This window comes from Mercurialis annua, linkage group LG7, assembly GCF_937616625.2.
Source record: "Mercurialis annua linkage group LG7, ddMerAnnu1.2, whole genome shotgun sequence".
NCBI classification, from domain to species: domain Eukaryota; kingdom Viridiplantae; phylum Streptophyta; class Magnoliopsida; order Malpighiales; family Euphorbiaceae; genus Mercurialis; species Mercurialis annua.
In genome coordinates, this window is record NC_065576.1 from 38,870,323 (window position 1) to 38,895,372 (window position 25,050).

Consider the following 25,050-nt stretch of genomic DNA (forward strand, 5'->3'; position numbering starts at 1 on the left):
GAAATTGGACTGGTTGCCATATCTTAGAAGTTTGACGGACTGAAATTGACCATGACCAAACTATAGGACCCAAGGAGCCTTTTGTTTAACACTTTCGGGCAAACAAACCCTAGATCATTCGATTCTTATCACAGGGTGGCATACAAACCCTAGAAATATAGAAGAGAAAAATCGGCCACCCCTAAAACCGTAGTATAGGCCAAATTCTTAAGACACAAAACACACACAAATCACATCGATTCCAGTCCAGAAAAACACCTAAAGACGCTTTCATTCTCCAAGAACGCAAGCCTACACCAAATTCGAAACCAGATTCATCATCCACTTTGTTGGCAAACGAGCCAAGGACTCAGACCGGTAATTCTGAGGACCCTCTCATAATTCCTTTGATTTTTTTGTCCATGTATATGCCATGATCAATTAGGATGCATGTTAGATTCAAAGTTGTTGTTTTGCCATAACTATTGTTAAATTGCCATGAAATTGCCATATTAGTTAAATTTAATTAAATTTTATGTCTTTGCCATGAAACCGAAATGGAAAAGCATGTTTTCGTTCTGCCCTAATTTTTATGTTCAATTAGATTCAATTTCTTGCACTAAGGAAGCATATTAGAGTTAATTGCCTTTTGTTGTGTTCTTGGTGTGCCCGCCACCTTTTTGCCATTAAAACTGCTTTAGGAAGCATAATCTAGGATGTTTATTGCCTGTTTAATCATCTTAATCTATTTCCAGAATGTGTTTATTTTGTTCCTATGCGTTTGATGTTTGTTTGAGCGTGTTTGCATGAAAAATCGTCGAGGAACTACCGAAAAACGAACTGCTGCCCTACTGCAATTCAACGGCTATAATGTGTAAATCACCTCTAAACACTCCATACCTGTCATATTTAGGATGTTTGATTCCTTTTTAACCCTTTTGAGCTTTTTTTGGCATGCAAAACGGACTCAAAACGAGCTAAAAACGCTAAAAAACTAATGCTGTCAAATTGCTGCTGCTGCCAGAAGAACCTCCGCCGCCGCCAATCAGACCAGCGGTGCCGCCATAACAAGGTGGTGGCGCCGCCACCTTAAGCTTCCGGAGCCGGCTTTTTAAACTGGCGCCGTGCTCCTCCTTTGTCGGCTATTTATTTTCGCTCCCAGATCCTTCCAGACGCGATCCAAACTTCAAAACGTGTTTTCGAGCTCATCCGGACTCCAAATCAGGCCTCTTGCAGAGTCAGAATAGCCATGCCATTGCTATCCTAAGACGAAATTCCAGATGATAGGGGCATCAAATCCCTCATCCCAGATAGTAGGAGGATTAACCCCATTACTCCAAGAAGATTCTCAAGAACCACGGCTTACAAGCATTTACAACTCGGAATATGCACTATGCCATTACTATCCCGAGGTGGAAATCCGGATAGCTAAGGGCTTCGAAACCCTCGTCAAAGGTGTCAGGCCTTCTACTCATCTAAAATCATTATGGCTCTACCGTCCTACAGAGAACATCCAGATAGCACGGGACATCAATGACCTCAAGAAAGGCGTCGGGCCTCCTACCCTAAGAGAAATCAAGACGGGCATTCAGCCCCTTACCCCATATGCAGAAAAGACGTCGGGCCTTCCTCCAATAGACAAGACGAGTTGCCAACCTCCTACCTCCAAAACTTACCTGAGACAGGCGTTGGGCCTCTTCCATAGAATCAAGACGGGAGTATCTAAGCACAGGCGCGATGCCTCTACTATCATGAGACAGAAATCCAGATGGCAGGGGGCATCAGACCCCTCCCTATGAAAGTTATTAAACATCTACTACTACACAGCAAGGGGCATCGGTCAGGGGACTAAGGCCTCCCACGACTCGAACACTTATCAGACTACGGGCTCCTAAACACGACAGAAGACGAAGAAACAGATCACTGTTTGGAAATCAGAAATTTAAACAAGATATCCAAAACGCGAAGTGATGATGAAGTTCAGCTAGCAAAGTATCCACGCGTAAGAAATGATGTACTAACATACAAGAAGGCACTACAAAGGACAAAATTCTACTTGTCAGAATCCTAGTCCACCAGGGTCTCAAAATCTCCATCATCGCCACAGGAGAACTCATCGTCAGCATTGTCACCACGACCAGCCTGCACACCGTTGGAAGAAGAAGCAGGGTCTCTAAGACCACCACGGGCTCCAAGTCCACGATCGCCGACACGGAAATCACATCCGCTGCCGTCAGGAAACCCAAGGGAAATATCAGCTCCACTGTCAGCAGGAGCCAACTTCGCCCACTGCAACCTACGGCCCAAATCATCTACGCAGTACTGTAAGAAACAAGAGAGCGGTCAGAGCAAAAAATTGCATATATGAGAACATATAGAATAGATCATATTACATTCTGGCATTTTTACCCTCATATGTGCAGATACGGTACATAGCTGACCTCTCTAGGAACAATGAGTCACAACCTCAATCCCATTCCAGAACCAGCAGGCGCCAACCCTCTATTTTCAAAAGCCACCACCAGAATCAGCATGTGCCAAGCCTACACCACCCGGAAACGCGCAGAGCAGACAACCTACAGGCCAGACAGCGGACCATCGTGCAAGGAACTACTCTCTCCAGGAACAAAAGGCTCCGAACCTCCATCTCACCCCGGAATAAGGACAAGGAGCCAACCCTACTCCAATACCAGAACAAGCAGAAGACTAGGGGGCATTAGGTCTCCACCAACCAGAGAACCGGAGGCATCATGTCTCCACCAGCCAGAGAATAGGGGGGCATCAAGTCTCCAACAGTAGAAGAACTGGGGGCATGAAGTCTCCAACAGTAGAAGAACTGGGGGCATTGGGTCTCCACCTTCCAGGGATCCGGGGGCATCATGTCTCCACCAACTAGAGAACCGGGGACATCGTGTCTCCACCAGCCAGATAATAGAGGGCATCAAGTCTCCAACAGTAGAAGAAATGGAAGCATTAGGTCTCCACTTGCCAGAGATTTGGGTGCATCAGGTCTCCACCAAATAGAGAACTGGGGGTATCAGGTCTCCACCAGCCAGAAGTCAAGAAACAGAGGTTTCCTACCAGAAAGAAATAGACTAAAAGAGAGCACTATCAAGGTAGTAAAACATCCAGAATGTTAAACAAGTACAAGAAGGGAGCATATCAGCACCGTACGGAACCTGAAGTCCTGGCACGCCAACCGGAGGCAAATTACCTAGAAGACGGGGTAATAACGGATCGTCAAAGTTGCTTTGCCAGTGAGCAGATAAAAACTCAACCACTGGATAACCTCTGTGGTCCAGACGAAGAGCAAGGGTCGCGACATCCCTCCCGTGTAGCATAGACAACGGTCGTCCCACAGGAATCATTGGAGAACTAGGCCGGATCCACCAGTGAAAGACACGCTCATCTAGAAGCCAGGACCAACAATTCGGGCCATGCATAAGATATCGCATGACAAATCTCTCAGTAGCGCCCTACAGCCAGCGAGGTCAAATTTCCCCCGAAGGGATGTTCCGCAAAGAAGGGATCCACGAAATACTCCAAGTAAGTATACAAGTCAAATACAGTTTAAACACTAACCAGTTTGTTGTATGTTGTGTACCCCAATACATGCCAGCTCATTCAACTACTCTTTATAAGAAACTCCCAGACTCCAAGATAGAATGCAAAACATATCCCAGAATCTCAGCAGTAGAAAACCTATCTCAGGTAAAAGGCCGAAATCCTGGTGCCAGACCGAATCACTCAAATCTGAGAAAATACAAATAAAAGTGAATAAGGATGTATCCACTTTCCCCCGAGGCATTTATAAGCGCAAGCCTTCGATGGACATGCTACTTAAAGCCATTTTTCTTCCAACAGGACCAAAACGTTCCATAGTAAATTCGGAATTAGAAAACTCCCCACTAGATCCGGTCAGACAAAGTACAAATCCCCAAAGGACCTTTCCCAAAGAAAATAGTGGCAGTCACGGAACCAACCAATGACAAGAGTCACGACCAAAGGATCAAAACACCTAGAGAATGGACAAAAGAGAATCCAGACAGACCAGAGCCCAGAACCAACAAAAATACAGACATCCCTAAAGGATGGACAGCCAAAAATAAAGACACACTAGAAGTTGTATAAACAAGACCCAGAGCCTTCAGACAAGACCCGGAGCCTTCAGACAAGTCCCAAAGCTTTCAGACAAGACCCAGATCCTTCAGATTAGTTCCAGAGCCTGCAGATAAGACCTTAAGCCTTCAACCAAGTTCCAAAGCCTTTAGACGGGTCCTAGAGCCTTTAGACAAGTCCCAGAGTCTTCAGATGAGTCCTATAGCCTTCAGACAAGACCCAGAGCCTTCAGACAAGTCCTTGAGCCTTCAGACAAGACCTAGAGCCTTTAGACAAGACCCAGAGCCTTCAGACAAGTCCTAGAGCCTTCAGAATAACACTAGAAAGTCCCAGAGCCTTCCCAATAGACCTAGAGAATCAGGGAGTGGCCTGGAAGACGGGATCCAAAAGAGTCAGACTCCTCAAATGGCATAGAAACGCCAAAAGGACAGTAGAGAGACACCAAGATACGGCATAGAAACGCCAAAATGATACGGCATAAAGACGCCAAAGATGTTAGTGATATGCACTAGGTCAATCATGTTTGACCATGTTTTGACTTTATCATTTTATTATTTATTGATTGGCAGTTTTTATCATTTTATATTAATGATTAAAATACTTGAATGATTAACTCTTTCTAAGGTCATCGAGTATGTGACTTGATAGTAGAACCCTTAGGTTTAATAAAAGAATTATATACCATCTATCCCTAGTCTTAATAGAACATTGAGACTAGTATGATGTTGACTGATGATTATGTTTTACTAATCATGTACATGAGATATTAAGTCAAATCATAGGTGCTATTTGAGAAATAAGGCACTGGATGACCCAGTGTGAGAATACTACATAGATCACTGTCATAAGTAATTCTCATTACAGTTCTATTAGTATAATCCTTTGACCTTGAAATCATCATGGATTTCTACATAGCTATTTCATATTTTGATACAGTCTTACATTATTTTTAACAGGATAATGGAATAGATTGTCATTGGATATGAAAGTAACTATGTGAGAAATGTGAGTGACTGAGAAGGAATTTGTCCCTCATTTATTTGAGTAAGATATCTATGGGCCCCTTGAAGAAGATAGACTGAAGAAAATGCATGGTCATGCTAATTGATAAGAAGTTATCATTTTCAGTCTACTTAGAGTCAAGAAACTAATGATTGAATGTTATAAGGATGACATAACTATGCCTTATATTCAATCTGGATATCGAGAGACAAAGGGATTAAAATATTATTGTAAATGGTTAAATCGGATTATCGATATTCATATAACTTGGGTAGTCATAATGTCTTGCTAGAGGCCACTTATGACTTGTGGGCTGAAATAGGGATTTCGAGCCTACTGCCAACGTTATATGAACCTACAGGGTCGCACACTAAGAACAGGCCCAAAACAGTTATAGGTTGTACAAGCCCAATGTGATTAAGTGATTAATTATATATATATATATATATATAAATATATATATATATATATATATATATATAATTCGTAATATATATATATTAATTCGAAATTTAAGGATAAGTGTTTTCCTTAATTTATTATTTTTGGAAGATAATAAATATAGTAATTAATATATATGGATAATTATCAAAAAGGAGTTTTTGATAAACATAAACTTGTAGAATTGCAATGAGATTGAAATTCGAATTTGTCTCAAACCCTAGTGTTATTTATCACTATAAATACTCATTAAGCAGTTGGTTTGAGAATCACGAAATTCATTATTCACTAAATCACTAAAATTCGAAATTGCTTGTGAAGCAATAGTGCTAGCACACAAGCACTAGTTTTTGGCTAAGGTATGTTCGTGTGGATACTCGTAGAGGACGCGTTCTTTTGGAGGCGTTTCTGATCCGAGGACAGGTATCACCAAAGTGAACCACCTCCTTCCTTCCTACATTTCTGTTGAATTCGACATACAAGTAAGTAATTGTTCTGTTTAATTCGAATTACATGGATCTTGGTTTGGGTTTTTAGATAAATTTTTGAAATTCCGCTGCGTTATGAACCAATAAAACCCAACAAAAGAACGGTAGAGAGACAACAAGATACGGCATAAAGACACCAAAGTACGGTAGAGAGACACCGAAACGTGGTATAGAGACACCATAAGTGGCAGAAAGACGCCAAAGCCTGATGGAGAACATCAGCATGCGGTAGAAAGACACCGAAGTCTGGTAGAAAAACACCAGCATCCGTTAAGCATGGAATAATTAGCAGAATCCATACACCTATGCAACTAGGTGGCCTTTAGGACGGCCAAAGGATCCTTTCTGTCTATAAAAAATTCTTGGACATGACATGATGGATACACCACCAGAATAGTACACAAGACCCACACAGGTGGCGTTGGTCACTGACTTAGAGACAAGCCTGAAGTCACTGACTCAGAGACAAGTCCGAAGTCACTGACTCATTATGAAGTGTTACCAGAAGACCAGATAACGCCCTTATCCCATGAAATCAGGGATAAGGACGTATTTTACCTAATCTTAACAAGAAGATGAACTCAAATCAGTAACAAGACTCATACTACAACGGAATGACTATATATTATATATTAATGGACCTAGGTCAGGTAAAGGACTCCTTTTAGTACTCATATTCACTCCAAACTCTTATCAATTCAGTCTATCTGACTTAGGCATCGGAGGGTGTTCGAGCCAACACCGGCTCGAATCCTTCTAACCTATCTTTTTCTGTGTAGATTGAAGATCACACTCAGACCGGCTACATCAAGACCGGATCCAGCATCACCGAAACCATCATTTGGCGCCGTCTGTGGGAACGATAATTCGTTCTTGAATAAATTTAATTTTGGTTCTCGGTGATAGACAACCATAAAAAAAGATTGGAAGTCACGAGTGAAAATCAACAAATTAGAGCATAAGTGGCTATCAAAAGTAATATATGAAGCTGTCGAATCAAGAAAGTTTAGTTCATCCAAACTTCTTCATCTCTCTATGTCATAGCAAGAACAGTTACCGTGTACCAGACGCAGATACCAATGCAACATACAAAAACAAACAGATAAGTTTTTCCTTTTATATCACTAGTATTCAAAGTGACAATCTTATGATGCTTGTAATATAACGTTTAATTGTATCGATATTATAGATCTACTAAATTATAAATATTGAAGTAACAGAATAAAAAAAACATTACTTTATTATATTGGCGCTAATTTACTTTGAATCATTTTTACTGAAGTTTGCAATGATTGAAATGCTGCTTAATGGAATTTCAGAAGAGAAACCATTGTGAAAGATAAACTATTGTGACAGTCGAATGAGAAACCACTGTGACAGTCAGAAGAGAAACTACTGTGACACTCGAAAAAGAAACAATTGTACCAGTCATAGAAGGAAGAAATGCACCAATAAAAAAATAGGAGGACAAATGATCCCAAATGAAGATGTAGATTGACGAATAGTCCTAGGCGCAGACGCAGATCCTAGGTGCAGACGCAAAGATGTTACGAAAAGAACCGACGGAAAAGTAATCCCAGGAACAAATGTAGATTGACGAAGTCCCAAGCATAGACGCAGATCCTAGGTGCAGACGCAGATCCCAGGTGCAGACGCAAAGATGTTACGAAAAGAACCGACGGACGAGTAATCCCAGGAACAAATGTAGATTGACGAAGTCCCAAGCATTGACGCAGATCCCAGGCGCAGACGCAAAGATGTTACGAAAAGAACCGATAGACGAGTAATCACAGTCACAGATGTAGATTGACGAAGTCCCAGGCGTAGACGTAGATCTTAGGAGCAGACGCATAGATGTTATGAAAAGAACCAATGGACGAGTAATCCCAGGCACAAATGTAGATTGACGAAGTCCCAGGCGTAGACGCAGATCCCAACGCAGACATAGAGATGTTATGAAAAACCGACGGACAAGTAATCCCATGAACATATGTAGATTGACGAAGTCCCAGGCGTAGATGCAAAACCCAGACGCAGAAGGACAACAACCGGAGGACGAACAACCCAGTCGCAGAGTTGATGGGACAAAAAGTGGAGGACAAACAATTCAAGAAAAAGACTTACAACAAGATAAATAACGATCCTAGAGAAAAATACACAACAATGAACAATCGATGGAAAAATAGTCCCAAATGCAGATGGATGAGCAGTCCCAGGTGCAGGCATAGATGGATGAGTAATCCTAGACGCAGACATAGAGGTGTTAGGGAAACAACTGATTGAGGAGTACTCTAGACTCAAATGTAGAGTGGAATCGCCTGAGAAGTAGGCCAAACAAAATCAAAACAGCTGAACAGGAAGAAAAGGCTTCATCTCCACCCGCAAATGAAAGAACAACATCATTACCGTAAAAGACGTTAAAGGTATATAGACAATCCTTTCAATTAAGAATGGAACTTTATGTAGAAGAATACTAACGAACATGCAGCAATAGAAGTAGAAATCCAAAATTCACAACTCGCCCAACCAAGTTTTGGGACAGTTTCAAGCAAGACATTCCTCGGAGTCAAAGTGTACCGGAGGCAGATAACCAAGCAGGACCATTAAAGGCACCATACAAAGATCAAAACCAAAGCACATCAAAGGAAGACGACTAAAGGACCACAATACCCGATTCATTGAAGGATTGCTCCATCGAAAGAACCGTCCTACTTGAAGGACTATTTATAGAAGGACAACTCCACCAGAAAGACCATCCCACCCGAAGGATTGCTCCATCGAAAGAACCGTCCCACCCAAAGCATTATATTTCTAGAAGAACATTTTCACTTGAAGGACTGCTCCATCAAAAGAACCGTCCCACCTGAAGGACTATTCTACTAGAATGACAGCACCACTAGAAGAACAATTTTACTCGAAGTACGGCGAACGCAGTCAATAGTCCCAAAGGAGGTAAAAGTACCTCGTTACATTGAGTATTGTATTCTTTCGACTGAGACTCTTCTCTGCGCCATCTCCACGAGAAGGCTCCATGACAGCGCCAACAAAACCAGAGGAAGGATGTAGACCAACTGATCCGTAAAACATGAAAATTGTTCTGAAATAAAGGGGCCGGTTCTAATTAACATAAGAGCCCCAAAATGAAAGAACAAGAGAAGTGTTGTCCCACGAGGCAACACAAAAAGTATTCGAAAGCTAGCTAAAAAGAACATTTTCCTTTGGTAGGGTCGCTCCCTCCTCTGGACCATCAGTATTCTCCTCACGAAGTTCTTCCTTCCTCGAAGGATCGTCAATTTTTCCCTTGGACTCTTCACCTTGGCAGAAGACTGAGCAAACATAAATGCTTGAAGTATACTTGTTTGAAAGGGAGGAAGTAGTGATGGATATGGTTCAACCATACCAGAAATATCTAAGACCAAACAGAGTCCTACTCAAACAGGGATAGACGTAACGTACCAGACCCAGTGTATTGTATCAGACTCAGTATGGCGTACCAGACTCAGTGTACTGTATCAGACTCAGTGTAGTGTACCAGACCCAATGTACTATATGGTGAATGCAGATCTCCACGTAGGATTAATGTGGATTGTAAAACATCACCAGAACATTCACCACAAGAAATTGTGGAATACAAAACAAATGATTGTCCCAAGGGTCAAGAACAAAACAAACACGATGTTCTCCTCTGGAAAGGTCGCTCCCTCCTTTGGACTTACAACATCAAACGCATTGAGTTCCTCTTCATCAGGAGAATCTTGAAAGTTTGTCATATTTTGGTACGATGCCTCCAGTAGAAGCTAGTCGCAGACCTATGACACAGACGCATGACATAGTCAACAGTATGATTCTTTACAGATAAAGAAAAAGCAACACACATTCATAAAAAGCACGCCATTATTCTCTGAAAGGGAGAGTCAACCACAAAGACCCCCCTAAAGAAAAGTACAAACAAAAGAAGTACTACCTCACAAGGTAGCACCAAAACAAAGTAAAAGAAAGCTAGCTACAGGTCCAACATACGGCCTACAACTTTTTCTCTAGAAGGGTCACTGTAATACCCCGTGTTTTTCCGGCTTGTTCCGATGATTTTTTCGATGTGTTTCGGGTTATTCCTTGGTGGTTTGGTTCCTTGAAACCATGATTTGGTTTTCATAACCTTCGGTGTGTTGTTTTGATTAGGTTCTGAGCCTTATCGAATAAGTGTTTATGTGTTTTCCTGATATGACATGCTTTAGTAAAATGTCCATATCTCCCAATTGCACCGTCGGATCGGGCCGCCGTTCGGATATGTTGTTCCTGAGAGGATTTACTAAAATCTGGTCGGTCGGATCGTGTTTTTATTGAGTTCGCGGGCGCAAACTATAGTTAGCGGTCGCTAACTAATGCTGTTGAAGTTAGCGGGTGCGAACTATACTTAGCGGGCGCGAACTTGCACTGTTCAGTTCGTTGTTTTTCTATTTAAAGACCCCTTATTCGACCTAAACTCTTTTCCTTCGACTTTTAAAACCCTAAAACGGCTGGAGTCATATTCTAACTCACTCCTATCAACATTCCTCTCAATTTTAATCCTTGGTAAGTGTTTGTAATCTTTCCTTTGTGGTTTTATCTCTAGTTCTTCAATTCTAGCAATTCTAAATCCTATATCCCTATATGTGTGTGGTTGTAGGCTGATTTGGGTTGATTGATTTCTGGGTTTTATTGTTCTTAGTCTAATCAAGAGGTATGTGGTTCTAATCCCTTCTTATATGGTGTAGAGATTGCTAAATTTTTGTATGAATCTATACTTGAGTGTTTTGGCTTTATATTTTCTGTTTTGCTTTGATTTGAAATTCTGGAAATAATCTATGTGTATTGGTTGTGACTTATTGATGTTGGCTATACATTGGATGATTGGAATACTTGTTTGATTGAAGGTTTATATGGAGTTGCTGTCGTTCTTGATTTATAATTCTGTTTTAAGCCTTTATTAAAAATCTGGAAATTTCAAAGTAAATGAATCATAGGTTGTTAGATGTTTAACAATACATTGGGTGATTGGAGGAATCGTTTAGATGAAATAATGTATCACTTGGGTTAAGTTGTGGAATTGAATTCTGTTTTGAACTTTAAACTAAAAGCTGAAAATGTTATTTTGAAGGTTAAAAGATTGTTAATGGGAAATTCCTACTTTGGGTGATTGGATATAATTGACTAAGGCTAGATTATATGTTAAAGGTGGTTTTAATTGGAATAAAACGTTGTTTTAAGAATATTTACATATGACTGGAAATCGTTTGAGTATATAAAGGATGTTTGTTTACCTTGGGTTATTTGGATAACAAATTGTTGTTATGGCATTTAAGGTAGAATTATTTTACAATGGTTTTAAAGGCTATCTAGTGTACAGTTCAGATCTGAGTTTATCATTTCAATGTGTTTTGGAGTCATGTTTATTTACACTTAATGTGTTTTAATTGAGAAATATGAACTCCGGGTGGAATTGTCAAGTGTTGACAGTCTATTGGTTATTTTTGCTATTTGTGGTATTGGTTTGAATTTTGGTTAAGCTTATAATGAGTTCCTTGTTTTCAAATACATTGGTTTCATTTTAAAGGATTTAACTTTGGATTTTACTCTGGTTGGGTCGGGTTAGACATGTGTCGCCCGACATGTTGTGTTAAGCATATAGTTGATATATGGCTAACACACTACTCTGGGATATGTTGGATTTGGAAAAGGTGTTATTGAATTATATTACTCTGGATTGTTTTTTTGAAAACGAGAACTCACCTAAACTTAGCTAGTTATTGTATTGGTTGGATATATATGTACTTTGGCTTTGGGATTACTGTGTTTCGAATGTTGATCTTTGGTTGTGTTAAGATGCTAGTCCTATATGGTGTCTAGTAATCATAGAGTTAGGGGTTGTTCAGATTTTAACATATACATTGTTTTAGACCCGTCGACTGCTCGTGCTTCGGAGTCTACGCAGGGTTAGCTGTTTGCCAAGATTTACGTGGATAAGCAAGCGGTGAGTTTATATCGCTATTTACCGCTTTATTAAGTAAATTGTATTTTGTATATATGTATATATTGTATAAACAGATTTCGAACTGTTTTCGGCATTATGGATCTGAATTGGAACGGGCTACTCGATGGGCATCATCGAGACTGTGTGCGCACCGGTATGATCATATATGGTATTTGAGGTAGGTTAGAGATACGTCTCACCTAGTGAGGGCGCCGGTGGAAGATACGTCTCCTGGGACTCACATGTTTTATTCGAGTGACAGTCGGGGATCGGTTATTGAGATACGTCTCACCGACACGACAATGGATTTAGTATATTGTGGTTTAGGGTTTCAATGCTTATCCATAATGATAAATTGCTTTACAAATGTTTTAAAAGTGTTTTAAAGGTTTTCACTTAATAAATGTAAATAGTTATATGAACTCATCTCAGTATATCTGACCCCGTTGTTTTCCCAATTTTTCCAGGGTTATGATTTTGAGCGAGTCAGCTGGTCTCCGATTCTTTATTTCCTCGGAGGTCTTATTTTTATTAAAGTTATTAAATTGATTTTATTCTTAGACCGCAGTAGTAATTAGAAGTCTTATTTGTCTAATACTTGTTATACAATTATTCAATTGATTTATATATTATTTAGCATTCTTATATTAACTTGGGTTAATATGTATTTATGCCATGTTGGAGACTCGCAGTTGTTCGAGCACTTAATATATAAATGTGATTATTATAAACTGCTAGAATTAGGCTGAAGTCTCGGTTGCCCCCGAGCATTGGTTTCTTGCAGGTTTATGTACTTATATGGTTATCCGCAAGGCTTGCTACGAGTTTTGGTACAACCATACCCATACCCTAGCGCCGGTCACGATTCATGAAAATGGGTCGTGACAAACTTGGTATCAGAGCTTTGGTTTCAAACCAAGGCCTTTTTTTTTAATTTTTAAGTGTTTAATTGTTTGGCATGATAAGTGGTTAACTTGTCCTAGTAACTACTGCGGAATTAGGATTCGTGTCTTGTCTTTTGAAACGTCATCTTTTATTTTCAAACTTTCTGCCTACACCTATAGGATAATGTCGAGTCAAGCGTGTCATATTTGATCTTATGCTAAGATTTTATTTGATAACTGGTATTTCACTTAAGTGATCCTTTGAATTGCTTATAATTTCTCGGGAAATCTTATGATTGGTAATTTTCCTAAATTCATACTTGGCTATGACGTTGTTTGTCTTATCATGTTGATGTGGCATTTCATTGGGTAATAAACTTTGATTTTATGCCTTTAATGGTTTTATAACACTGGGTTATTTGGTGAATAGTTTTGGCTTTGGCCAATAACATAAAAAAAAATTCGTTAGGCTTTGGCTTGTTTATGGTATAAATGATTTTGATAGTAAAATCGTTTCTCACGTTTTGCGATTTTACGTTGCTGACCTCATGTTGGTTTAGAAATTCTTTAATAAAAAAAAAATTATTTAGGTCTAATTGGTGTTTTGGACATAAGAGTCTGATGATTAGTCTGAGCATGATAACGTAAAAGGTGATTTTCATTACGTTCCCACTAAAATAATTTTTTCTCGTATTTCAAATTTACTTTGACTGGTGATTCCAAAAGAGTTATTTTTTTTAAAATAAAATTATTTTTTGAGGTGATACCATTTTAAAGATTTAAAATACTTTTGAAATGTTACCGTTTGGTGGTTGTCGACACTTTGGTGTTGGTCTTAATTGCTTGGTTGCTATTTTTTTTTCGAAGTATGTGTTTTGAATAGGTTAATTAAATTTTTCAGATGTCTCACTTGGGTGATGACTTGATGTTGTTACTTTGGTGTTGTCGAGTTCCCTGGTTGAAAAGATCGAGGTTTTGTTTTAAATTGCGTTTTTCTGAATTTAAAAATGCGTTGTATACGTTTTACAAATGGTTATTGCGGGCTTGACTTGGGTCACCCAAATTGGAGTTGAACTTGGAAGTTGTAATTACTCGGGTAACTCGTTGATTTTAAATTGAGGCGTTTGGAAACATATTTTAGCCATTGTTTTGTAATGAGGTTTTCCGGAAAATGATTTGTGGGGCTCGACATGAACTTGAAATCTATTTTGTTAATTTTATATTTCGATATGGTTTTGATGCGTACTTTTGATCAATATTTTTATTTATGTTGATCTTTTGATGTTTTGAGCATGTTATTAATTGATTCGATAATTTAATCATTGTTGGACTGTTTGAGTTGTTACCATGTCGGTAAGAATTTGTTGATGCTATAATATGTTGCATGCTCAGTTCTTTTGGAATTACATTGTTGCCCACCCTAATGAGTAATTGTTTTACTGCAAGATGCTTAAGTGCTTTTCGGTTGTGTGAGAAATTCATGACCTATTTTATTGTGTTAATAATTATGTCTATCATGTTTGATTAAATTATGCCATATCAGTTATTGTCCTCGTTGGCCTCATTGTGTACGTGAAGCTACTTTTTGCTAGTTTTTCTTTGCCTTAACTTTGGCGTTGGTGTCGATGTGCGATTTGAACCTTTGTTTTGACCTTGCAACTAGTAGATGTAATAACTGGTTTAGTCGGATCTAGCTTTTAAACTCATGAAATCGGGGTGATTAATTTTGATATCTAGAAATTTGAGGAGCGACTCTTCGGATCAGTAGTAGATCCTGTTTAAGAATCTACATTTGTTAGAGGAAGGTGATTTGAGTATATTACTCAGTATCGATTGTATAATTCTACTTGTAAGTGGTGTTTTGAGTTATCTTTTGAGGTACAACTTGTTAAGTTGTGTTTATGCAAGTGCATAAGTCGCTCCCCTTGGTTGGACCGCCATAGAATCATATGCAGGGCTATCAGAGTCCAGAATCCTGGGAGTGGGAAGGCTAGTGGAGTTCCCGCCTGGACCAGACGCAGTCCTCTCGAAGGGATTGGATTCCCAATGGCAGGAAAGCTGGGCTAGGCTTCATCTGAATCTATTTCCTTTTACTTTTTCTGTATTCTACCTCTATTTCTATCAACGACGTAACTAGATCCGGTCGAATATACCAACCTGCTCAGTTGAGAGTAGGAGCGTAGCCACTCGGGTCGATGGAATGGAGCTCGGCCAGAGGGAGAGGAACTGAAAGTCTCGACTGAAAGGAGAGGAGATGAGTAAAGGTATTGCTATGGTCCAGTTGGGTTGATCACTCATTTGAGAAATCTACTTGGGAGACATAACTCGTTTTGTTGAATTGTTATATTTTACCTTCATTGGTTACTTGGGGTATCTTGTTTATGCATTTTCACGTTGGTGATGTGCGTTTTTTTTTATTGTTCGGCTTTTATGTAATATTATGTTATGTTTTACGTGGGTTGTTTTTATGTTTTAAATTCGAGGACGAATTTTATATAAGTTGGGGAGAATGTAATACCCCGTGTTTTTCCGGCTTGTTCCGATGATTTTTTCGATGTGTTTCGGGTTGGTCCTTGGTGGTTTGGTTCCTTGAAACCATGATTTGGTTTTCATAACCTTCGGTGTGTTGTTTTGATTAGGTTCTGAGCCTTATCGAATAAGTGTTTATGTGTTTTCCTGATATGACATGCTTTAGTAAAATGTCCATATCTCCCAATTGCACCGTCGGATCGGGCCGCCGTTCGGATATGTTGTTCCTGAGAGGATTTACTAAAATCTGGTCGGTCGGATCGTGTTTTTATTGAGTTCGCGGGCGCAAACTATAGTTAGCGGTCGCTAACTAATGCTGTTGAAGTTAGCGGGTGCGAACTATACTTAGCGGGCGCGAACTTGCACTGTTCAGTTCGTTGTTTTTCTATTTAAAGACCCCTTATTCGACCTAAACTCTTTTCCTTCGACTTTTAAAACCCTAAAACGGCTGGAGTCATATTTTAACTCACTCCTATCAACATTCCTCTCAATTTTAATCCTTGGTAAGTGTTTGTAATCTTTCCTTTGTGGTTTTATCTCTAGTTCTTCAATTCTAGCAATTCTAAATCCTATATCCCTATATGTGTGTGGTTGTAGGCTGATTTGGGTTGATTGATTTCTGGGTTTTATTGTTCTTAGTCTAATCAAGAGGTATGTGGTTCTAATCCCTTCTTATATGGTGTAGAGATTGCTAAATTGTTGTATGAATCTATACTTGAGTGTTTTGGCTTTATATTTTCTGTTTTGCTTTGATTTGAAATTCTGGAAATAATCTATGTGTATTGGTTGTGACTTATTGATGTTGGCTATACATTGGATGATTGGAATACTTGTTTGATTGAAGGTTTATATGGAGTTGCTGTCGTTCTTGATTTATAATTCTGTTTTAAGCCTTTATTAAAAATCTGGAAATTTCAAAGTAAATGAATCATAGGTTGTTAGATGTTTAACAATACATTGGGTGATTGGAGGAATCGTTTAGATGAAATAATGTATCACTTGGGTTAAGTTGTGGAATTGAATTCTGTTTTGAACTTTAAACTAAAAGCTGAAAATGTTATTTTGAAGGTTAAAAGATTGTTAATGGGAAATTCCTACTTTGGGTGATTGGATATAATTGACTAAGGCTAGATTATATGTTAAAGGTGGTTTTAATTGGAATAAAACGTTGTTTTAAGAATATTTACATATGACTGGAAATCGTTTGAGTATATAAAGGATGTTTGTTTACCTTGGGTTATTTGGATAACAAATTGTTGTTATGGCATTTAAGGTAGAATTATTTTACAATGGTTTTAAAGGCTATCTAGTGTACAGTTCAGATCTGAGTTTATCATTTCAATGTGTTTTGGAGTCATGTTTATTTACACTTAATGTGTTTTAATTGAGAAATATGAACTCCGGGTGGAATTGTCAAGTGTTGACAGTCTATTGGTTATTTTTGCTATTTGTGGTATTGGTTTGAATTTTGGTTAAGCTTATAATGAGTTCCTTGTTTTCAAATACATTGGTTTCATTTTAAAGGATTTAACTTTGGATTTTACTCTGGTTGGGTCGGGTTAGACATGTGTCGCCCGACATGTTGTGTTAAGCATATAGTTGATATATGGCTAACACACTACTCTGGGATATGTTGGATTTGGAAAAGGTGTTGTTGAATTATATTACTCTGGATTGTTTTTTTGAAAACGAGAACTCACCTAAACTTAGCTAGTTATTGTATTGGTTGGATATATATGTACTTTGGCTTTGGGATTACTGTGTTTCGAATGTTGATCTTTGGTTGTGTTAAGATGCTAGTCCTATATGGTGTCTAGTAATCATAGAGTTAGGGGTTGTTCAGATTTTAACATATACATTGTTTTAGACCCGTCGACTGCTCGTGCTTCGGAGTCTACGCAGGGTTAGCTGTTTGCCAAGATTTACGTGGATAAGCAAGCGGTGAGTTTATATCGCTATTTACCGCTTTATTAAGTAAATTGTATTTTGTATATATGTATATATTGTATAAACAGATTTCGAACTGTTTTCGGCATTATGGATCTGAATTGGAACGGGCTACTCGATGGGCATCATCGAGACTGTGTGCGCACCGGTATGATCATATATGGTATTTGAGGTAGGTTAGAGATACGTCTCACCTAGTGAGGGCGCCGGTGGAAGATACGTCTCCTGGGACTCACATGTTTTATTCGAGTGACAGTCGGGGATCGGTTATTGAGATACGTCTCACCGACACGACAATGGATTTAGTATATTGTGGTTTAGGGTTTCAATGCTTATCCATAATGATAAATTGCTTTACAAATGTTTTAAAAGTGTTTTAAAGGTTTTCACTTAATAAATGTAAATAGTTATATGAACTCATCTCAGTATATCTGACCCCGTTGTTTTCCCAATTTTTCCAGGGTTATGATTTTGAGCGAGTCAGCTGGTCTCCGATTCTTTATTTCCTCGGAGGTCTTATTTTTATTAAAGTTATTAAATTGATTTTATTCTTAGACCGCAGTAGTAATTAGAAGTCTTATTTGTCTAATACTTGTTATACAATTATTCAATTGATTTATATATTATTTAGCATTCTTATATTAACTTGGGTTAATATGTATTTATGCCATGTTGGAGACTCGCAGTTGTTCGAGCACTTAATATATAAATGTGATTATTATAAACTGCTAGAATTAGGCTGAAGTCTCGGTTGCCCCCGAGCATTGGTTTCTTGCAGGTTTATGTACTTATATGGTTATCCGCAAGGCTTGCTACGGGTTTTGGTACAACCATACCCATACCCTAGCGCCGGTCACGATTCATGAAAATGGGTTGTGACAGTCACTCCCTCCTTTGGACCACCCGAATCTTTCTCTTTAGAAAGTTCTCGACTAAGTCAGGGACAAGAGAATCATGCTTGAGGACCTCCGAAGTTTCAACCTCCAAATAACAGTTGAAATTGTCTTGGACGCTGTCAATAGTCCCGAAGGAGGCAAAAGCTCCTTGCCATCTTTGGCAGTAGTATCAGCAAGCTCGTTTTCCTCCTCGGATTCCATGGCGTCCTTCATGCCATCTCTAGCAGTGTACGAAGGGAGAACTGGAGAAACATGCAACCCATCTTTCTTAAGCTGCAACCTTTGCCGCAGCTCGCTGACCCAAAGCTCGAAAATCAATCGACATAAACTTGTTGATATCATAATCGGGGTAGTCCTCAAGAATGATCTTTATCATAGTGGAACAGACGTCATTCAAACAGACGCTCACATACACATTGGGTAACACGGGTTTAAACCCGACAATCACAACATCATCATTATCATCAAAAGAGAGAGGGAGTCGAGTCATCAAGAAAATTATCACCTATCTTTGCAATAAAGGAGAAAAAAGTAAACAAAATCCAACATGTAGAACAAAACAAAGAAATGAAGTGGGCCGAGCCAAAATAAAGCTCGATAAGAAGACACAACACGAAGAAAGCAACGTTTCAAAATACAAGACAAAAGGTCATAGACACACTCCACATAAACAATGAAACAAACATAAATGCTTGATATAAATATTCTTGTTGGGAGGGACTAATGATGGATACACCACCAGAATAGTACACAAGACCCACACAGGTGGCATTGGTCACTGACTTAGAGACAAGCCCGAAGTCACTGACTCAAAGACAAGTCCGAAGTCACTGACTCAGTATGCAGTGTTACCAGAAGACCAGATAACTCCCTTATCCCATGAAATCAGGGATAAGGACGTATTTTACCTAATCTTAACAAGAAGATAAACTCAAATCAGTAACAAGACTCATACTACAATGCAATGACTATCTATTATATATTAATGGACCTAGGTCAGGTAAAGGACACCTTTTATTACTCATATTCACTCCAAACTCTTATCAATTCAGTCTATCTGACTTAGGCATCGGAGGGTGTTCGAGCCAACATCGGCTCGAATCCTTATAACCTATCTTTTCTGTGTAGATTGAAGATCAAACTCAGATCGGCTACATCAAGACCGGATCCAGCATCACCGGAACCATCATGACAATTACCAGGGTTTGAGCCATCTGACCACTCTCAGAACGGCCGAGAGTTTATAGCTCCATTCCACGGGGCACACACTCAGGCAGCCCGGGCTCAACGGTAGTTAAGAAAACTACTCCCAGCCAGATGTGGAGTAGGCCATAACCAGAGGTGCATGAGTCCAGAGTCATGCACCACAGCAGGTAATGCTCAGGCTAGGGCATTACAACACTACCGGGCGAGCGAGCACCTTCGATGGTGGACATTATCCTTGTTGCTCGTCCAACAGCAAGTCTCTTCTTTAATAAAAATTGACCCACTTCATCAATTCTCGTAAAAGAGGGGGGCAAACTGTAGACACCTATTTTTCGGATAGGTAAAAAGTGATAAGGAACTGAAGCGTCCAATGATGATTTCTAGAGAAACACATCCGGGTCACGAGCTTTCGATTTGCTTGCTGGAATCTAAACAGACGTAATCTGTGCACAGTTGCAAACTTGGAGGATTAAAACGTAATTAGGCGTAAATAACTCATAAAAATCCAAAGAATTGGACTGATTGCCATATTTTAGAAGTTTGTGGGCCAATTTACAAGTTTGACGGACTGAAATTGACCATGACCAAACAATAGGACCCAAGGAACCTTTTCTAACACTTTCGGGCACACAAACCCTAGATCATTCGATTCTTATCATAAGGTGGCATACAAACCCTAGAAATATAGAAGAGAAAAATCGACCACCTATAAATACCATAGTATAGGCCGAATTCTTAAGACACAAAACACACACAAATCACATCGATTTCAGTCCAGAAAAACACCTAAAGAAGCTTTGATTCTCCAAGAATGCAAGCATGCACCAGATTCGAAGCCGTATTCAGCATCCACTTTATTGGCAAACGAGCCAAGGATTCAGAACGGTAATTCTGAGGACCCTTTCATAATTCCTTTGATTTTCTGTTCATGTATATGCCATGATCAATTAGGATGCATGTTAGATTCAAAGTTGTTATTTGTCATAACTATTGTTAAATTGCCATGAAATTGCCATATTAGTTAAATTTAAGTAAATTTTATGTCTTTGCCATGAAACCAGAATAGAAAAGTATGTTTTAGTTCTGCCCTAATTTTTTGTTCAATTAGATTCAATTTCCTGCACTTAGGAAGCATATTAAAGTAATTTGCCTCTTATAGTGTTCTTGGTGTGCCTGTCATCTTTTTGCCATTAAAACTGCTTTAAAAAGCATAATCTAGGATGTTTATTGCCTGTTTAATCATCTTAATCGATTTCCAGAATGTATTTAGTGTTTCCTATGCGTTTGATGTTTGTTTGAGCATGTTTGCATGAAAAACCGTCGAGGAACAACCGGAAAACGAACTGCTGCCCTACTGCAATTTGACGGCTGTAATGTGTAAATCACCTCTAAACACTCCACACCTGTCACATTTAGAATGTTTGATTTTTTTTATGCCTTGTTTTTTTTTCACGAAAAACGGACTCAAAAATGAGTTGAAACGAGCTAAAAACGCTAAAAAACGAATGCTGTCAAATTGATGCTGCTGCTTCCAGAAGAACCTCCGCCACCGCCAATCAGACCGGCGGCACCGCCATAACAAGGTGGCGACGTCGCCACCTTAACCTGCCGGCGCCGGCATTTTAAACTTCCGTCGTGCCCCTCCTTAGCAGCTATCCAAATTCGCTCCCAGATCCTACACACGCGATCCAAACTTTAAAATGTGTTTCCGAGCTCATCCGGACTCCAAATCAGGCCCAGTTTGAACCCAGACGTAGATAATTTAGTATATAATCATATTCTGTAATGTAACGGGCCATACCCGATGTAAAAACTCATAAGTCCAAATATATAACATAGTGCCGGCCCACGAGCCCGAGACCCAACAAACCAGAAACTTCCAAAGCCGATTTCAGGCTAACCCTGTAATACCCCATATTTTTAATTGTCGGTTTTGCCACATGTCGTAATATTCGTAAGCGGAAACATAAAATTTAAATATCTATTTGGGTTAAGAGAAAAATTATTCGCACAATTTATTAAATTTATTGGAGTTATAAAGTTAAATTTTAAATTTATATTTGATAAAATAATTATGTGGGACTAAAGTGTATTATTAGTAAGAAATACATTAAGAATTTGGAATATATTGAATTAAAAGTTCCAAATAATAATTTAGGAGGTTAATTTTTTGGAATAAAAATTTATTTTAATTAAAGTATAAAATAATTTGATATTAGGGTGATTAATTAATTAAATGAATGAATAAAATTAAACAATTGATTAAATAGCTAAATTAAAGAATCTAGTTTAGCTTTTAACCATTAAATTAAAAAAAAAAAAAGAATAAAGGATGTTAGTCCTGTGTATGTGAAATAAAGAAAACCCTTAAACCCCATTTTCATTCTCAAACGAATGAAACAGCAGAGAATTTCATTTTCTTTCTTCTCATTCGGCCATACTTCATTTTTAACCCTAAAAGTTTACTTCTTAATCTAATTTCTCCTCCAAAATTTTAAGCCAACAAAGAAAAATCATCAAGCTTTAATCGGTAATCAAGAGCCATGGTCAGAGAAGGAATCAAGGAGAATTCCGTTTTGAATCCCCAGAATTCAGATGTTTAGGCATTTAATATTTTATTACTATTTGACGATTTTCGTTGTTAATTAGGGCATAAAATGGTGTTTTAGGATCAAGTTAAGTTAGGGACTAAAGTTTTAATTTTTTTTTATTGGTTGTCGTACTTGATTGCCAAATTTATGTATTGAAATTGCTAGAGTAATTTAATGTGTTGGCTGCCAAATTGTTGAATTGCTAATGAATTAGATTAAAATTGAAAATTGTTTTTGGGAGGTGTTCTTGAATATGGAACATACTGGTAATGGTGAATTTATTATAATTGTTAAAGTGAAGTTAGAATATAAGGTGTTGGTTAAATGTTAATCTTGCCATTTATTATAATTGCTAAGGATGGTTTATGAAAGTTGTTGAATTGAGAAACTAATTTTTGTTTAGGGCTGTACATGGGGCTACTTGATGTAAAAATTAGTGAGTTTAGGCCCTTTACCAAAGTTAGCTTCGGAGGTATTGGAGTGCAGTCGTACACCGATATCGATAGCGTGCGCGATTGCACACCCTCGAGAAGGCAAGCGTATTTGCTTAGTAAACCATAGTCTAATGTGACAATGTGATTTGTACTAGGATGTTTCGAAATGTGTTATGGACCGAGATTAGTTTGCTTTAATAATAATATAGTTTAATTAATAATTAAACTTGAAATGTGAATATTTTTAAAATTGAAACGTAAAGAAAAAAGTTATGTTTTCAAAATTAGATTTTTAAAAGTTTCAAAAAGAAACAAGTTTTATATTAATTTAAAATGTTAATTTAAAAGCTAAAGCGTATAAAACGAGTTTAAATTGAATTATTAAAATGTCTAACTCAAGATTTATAATAATAACATTTCATTTTAAAAAGGTCTAATCTTAACTTAAAAGTATCGATTTCAAGTGGTTACTAATGTGTTTTTAAAAGTGAAAGTTTTACGTCAGACCTGGAATCTACAGATTTACAAAATATATATTTATTTAACGATTCCTCGGGTCGATAATAGTTTATTAAACAATGTTTTTCATAAATTGACTTATATGGATGCTATTATAACTTGTAATTGTGTATAGAGTCAACTCTAGAATTAAGATATTGTTGGATTGTTTTAATTTTGACGAATAATCCATATTTAGATCCGACGAGTTCGCGAATATTGGGGTCAGAACTGCAGCAGTTTTAAAGGAGTATTGTTTTGGATTTAGCGATCCACTGTGAGTTTGCATTTTACTTTTGAATATTAATGCAACTTTGTTTAAATTTCTGAATATTTATTTTAAATCGCACTGCATATATTATTTAAAACTAATATAGATCCGGTGGAACGTGCTTTCCTATTGAGCGGCAATAGGACTGTGTGATCACCAGTAGTAATCTTATTAGAATTAAGTATTGATTAATTAAATGTCTATGGCGATGGTCCCATGTGCACGGCCTAGACATAGCGGGGGAAAATCCGAGGCGATGGTCCCCTGTGCACGGCCCAGACCCCGATACAGATCTGAGGCGACGGTCCCAAGTGCACGGCCCAGATACTGTAAAATAAGTGAATGTCTGTGACGATGGTCCCCTGTGCACGGTCCAAACTTCTTGGATAGTATATTGTGGATTATAGCATGTTCTGATATATGATTCGAGGTTTAGGGTTTCATTCGGATCAAGTATTTAGCTGCATTATAAAAATAATTTTACATGCGATTTTATTTTATTTAATGTTCATTAGTAATTATGTAAACTCACTCAGTTTTTACTGACCCGTTGTTTTTCACCCATTTCAGGTAGATAATATTTTGACGTGATCAGACTTCTATTCCTTCTTCCGGAAGTCAATATTTTATAATGTAAATGAAAATCGATGTTTACTTCTAGAGCCGCAGTAGTCTAGTAGTTTAGAGGTCTTGTTTTGCTGTACAAACTCTGATTTTGAAACTACTACTGTTTGTATATTATTTACGGTTACTGTGTAGTAGTTGTTTAACTAAATGGTTTATCGGATATCACTGATACCGTGTTTGTGTATCATGATGTCGTCATCTTTGTTACAGAGTGATTTGTGATACTTGTTATAGGTTGCTCTGTTTTCAGATGTTATATTGCCAGTTTTTTTTTCTTCTGAAAACAGTTTTATAACTCATATAATGTTTTTAAAACGCGAAAAATTTATAGTGAAATTTAGGCTTGCTACGGGTTTCGGAGCTACCACTCCTATTCCCTAGCGCCGGTCTCGGCCCGAGATTTCGGGTCGTGACAAACCCAAACTTGGAATCGAGTCCGGATCAAACCAGTAGAAACGGATCGACGAGACGCACAACTCCCGTGATCTGACCGAAAGTCTATTCTGACCAGACCGATCGTCAAAACCCGCGCGAGTGCCAGACACTCAAAGTCAACGAGGTTTAAAAGTATCTCTAACCTTGTATGTATATCAAACTGTCCCTAAGTATGCTAGCAATATTTACTGCTTTCCAAAAGCAATCTAAATCCAATAATAACCGGTTAAATGACTAATCACCTAAAATTGGCCCGTTAATACAATTCCAGCCCATCACTTAGACATCGTAGAACTAATACGAAAAAGTAGTAATGGTTGTATAGGTTTTTCAAGATCACCTAATAAAATCAATCAATCACACTTATACATCCGGTTTTAGGCTTTGTGCATGTAATCAATCCAGACCAGTCAGACTTATGCTATTTGCTAGAAACCTCTAGGTTAGATGTATGTTTAGGAGTACCTGTTACTTGCCTCAAATGGCAGTCCAAATCGAGTCATATGCGCGTCAAACGTGTTTACCGCTTTCATACATGTTTATTTACAGCTTTCATATCCTGTGAACAACATATACTGTTGAGATGAGATATAATGCGAATATGTCCAGTAAAATAAAGCCGGCAACCGATAAGTCAAGCACAAGAGTCTCGGGAGGAGGTCCACGAACCCTAGTCTTTGTTCCGATGCACGA

At 38.3% G+C, this 25,050-nt stretch overlaps 3 long non-coding RNA genes across 3 annotated transcripts; all 3 read left to right on the forward strand.

Annotated features, from left to right (window-relative positions):
- The first annotated feature begins 10,147 nt into the window (after window positions 1-10,147).
- LOC126654881 (uncharacterized) lies at window positions 10,148-12,668 on the forward strand. The gene is made up of 4 exons (XR_007632777.2): window positions 10,148-10,601; window positions 10,696-10,749; window positions 11,966-12,039; window positions 12,507-12,668. It is a non-coding gene; the product is annotated as an uncharacterized LOC126654881 (long non-coding RNA).
- Window positions 12,669-14,400: 1,732 nt separating this feature from the next.
- LOC130015749 (uncharacterized) lies at window positions 14,401-18,022 on the forward strand. The gene is made up of 4 exons (XR_008791130.1): window positions 14,401-15,955; window positions 16,050-16,103; window positions 17,320-17,393; window positions 17,861-18,022. It is a non-coding gene; the product is annotated as an uncharacterized LOC130015749 (long non-coding RNA).
- Window positions 18,023-23,221: 5,199 nt separating this feature from the next.
- LOC126654882 (uncharacterized) lies at window positions 23,222-23,985 on the forward strand. The gene is made up of 2 exons (XR_007632781.2): window positions 23,222-23,301; window positions 23,866-23,985. It is a non-coding gene; the product is annotated as an uncharacterized LOC126654882 (long non-coding RNA).
- Window positions 23,986-25,050: the final 1,065 nt, after the last annotated feature.